We start from the raw sequence: 2,653 nt of genomic DNA on the forward strand, positions 1-2,653 counted from the left end.
AATAGTTTACTTTATCGAACTCCACCTTCTTCTTGGCACCAATTTTTCTTTGTTCTCGAAAAGACACCCGCAGCCATCTTGGGACCTATAACTTATAGTACCTATAAAACTATGTAAAAGTTTATAAAAGTCTATAAAAGTACCACACACAATATAAATTGCTCACACATTCATTATGTTCCTCCCACACCACCTTAAGTTCAAACCTAAAAAGGGCGGCATTCCGAGAAGGAGACTTCAAGTTAACAACCTTCAAAGAGCTACAGTAAGGGACAGTTTCCAGGCAAATCTTCAATCCAGGCTCGAAGTTCATTCCACAGATCTCTCTCCTGAAGTGCTTTGGCAACTTATTAAAAATAGCATTCTGCAGTCCTCTGAAGAATCCTTAGGGTTCTCCTTCAAGAAAAACAAGGACTGGTTTGATGAAAACAATCATGAGATCCAGGAATTGTTGAGTAAGAAGAGAACTGCTCACCAAGCCCACCTTGCTCAGACATCTTGTCATATAAGAAAAGCAACCTTTCGACTTGCATGCAACAAGTTACAACAGAAACATTGTGACATATAGAACAAGTGGTGGACCAATCTTGCAGAAAAAATCCAATTATGTGCAGATACAGGTGATTACAGGGGATTCTATGAGGCTCTGAAAACAACCTACAGTCCTACACACCAGGTTCAAAGCCCTCTACTCAGTGCAGATGACCAAACGCTTCTCACAGATAAAGTTTCCATTTTGAATCGATGGTCCAAACACTTTCAGACTCTCTTCAGTACTAGCTGTGTAGTTCAAGACTCAGCAATGCAGTACATTTCACAACAACCAGTGAAAACTGAACTGGATACTGCCCCCACCATGGGAGAAACTCTTAAAACAATACAGCAGATGAAAATTGACAAGGCAGCTGGGGTTGATGGAATCCCACCTGAAATCTGGAAGCACGGTGACCAAGCACTCCATGTTAAGTTTCACGAATTTGTGGTGCGCTGCTGGGAACGAGGTGAACTGCCTTCAGACCTTCATGACGCTGTCATCGTCACCTTGTACAAGAGGAAAGGAGATAAATCAGACTGCTCAAATTACCGAGGTATTACTCTGCTCTCCATTGCTGGTAAAATCCTTGCAAGAATTCTTTTGAACAGACTAATACCTGCCGTAGCAGAAGATCTTCCGCCCGAAAGCCAGTGTGGTTTCCGGGCCAACAGAGGTACCGCAGACATGGTATTTGTTCTCAGACAACTGCAAGAGAAGTGTCGGGAACAGAACAAAGGACTCTATGTAACCTTTGTTAATCTCACCAAGGCTTTCGATACTGTGAGCAGAAAAGGTCTGTGGCAGAATTTGGAACGTTTAGGATGTCCTCCCAAGTTCCTCAAAATTATCATCTCACTTCATGAGGACCAGCGTGGTCAAGTTAGATATGGGGATGCACTTTCTGAGCCGTTTCCAATAGCCAATGGTGTGAAGCAAGGTTGCGTTCTCGCACCAACCTTATTCACAATCTTCTTCAGCATGATGCTCCAAAGGGCCACGGCAGACCTCGATGAAGAAAACGGTGTCTACATTTGATATCGTACCGATGGGAGCCTATTCAGCCTAAGGCAACTGAAGGCCCACACTAAGACCTTAAATCATCTTGTCCGTGAGCTGCTTTATGCTGATGATGCCGCCCTCGTCGCCCACACAGAAGCAGCTCTGCAGCGTTTAATATCCTGCTTTGCAGAGGCTACTGAGCTTTTTGGTCTGGAAGTCAGCTTGAAGAAGACAGAAGTTTTATATCAGCCTGCACCTCAGGAAGTCTCCCATCATCCCCATATCACCATTGGCGAAACAGAGCTCAAATCAGTCCAGCAGTTTAATTACCTGGGAAGCATCATCTCCTTAGACGGTAAGTGTCATAGTTCTGATTTTAGCAAGGAATTTTTTCTTTCCCTTCCCCCCCTGCGTGTGTGCTCTGTGGATGAGCCATCAGGTAAAACAAAAGAATTGGCCTGGTCCACTAAATGGCTGAGACATTAGTCTCCTAGCAACGAAGGGGGAGGAATTGAGGAAAGGCTAGGGTGTGTGGGTGGAAGGAGGTGGGGTTTGGGGGTTGGAGCTCAGCTCTGGACCCAGAGGGGATCCTGCTGCAAGCTGGAGACACTGCCTGGTTTTTTTTTCTTTGTCTCTTTCCTGTCGGAGGGGAGTTTGTTGCTGCTGCTGCTCTCGGCTTAGCTGTTACTGGCTGCAGGCCCTGCTTACAACGCACCCTAATCAGCTGAAGTTTTTGAGTTTTCTTCCATTGGGAGGACTTTCTGTTTTATTGCTGTTGTTTTTCCTTCCCCTTTCCTGGTGATGGGCACTGGACATTACAAGTTCTACTCCTCCAGTGATCCAACAGCGCCACCTGGTGACTACTATAGGACACTACAAGTTCTGCACCTTCGGTAACTCAACAGCGCCACCTGGTGAATGGTATAAGACATTACAAATTTTGCATCTCCAGTGACCCGACGGCGCCCCCTTCTGACTGTGGCTGGAACTGCACCAAAGGGTGCTAAAAATTGAACTATTTAATTTCCCTTTTGCCGGTTCATCGGTTTTGTTCTTGAAGGGGATTATTGGTGGGTATAGGAGTATTGCTTGGTTGTTTTACTTTGTTTTTTTTTTTTT

Source organism: Empidonax traillii, unplaced genomic scaffold (genome assembly GCF_003031625.1).
Source record: "Empidonax traillii isolate 1590-97213 ecotype Southwest subspecies unplaced genomic scaffold, ASM303162v1 scaffold1113:size223165, whole genome shotgun sequence".
Lineage (NCBI taxonomy): Eukaryota > Metazoa > Chordata > Aves > Passeriformes > Tyrannidae > Empidonax > Empidonax traillii.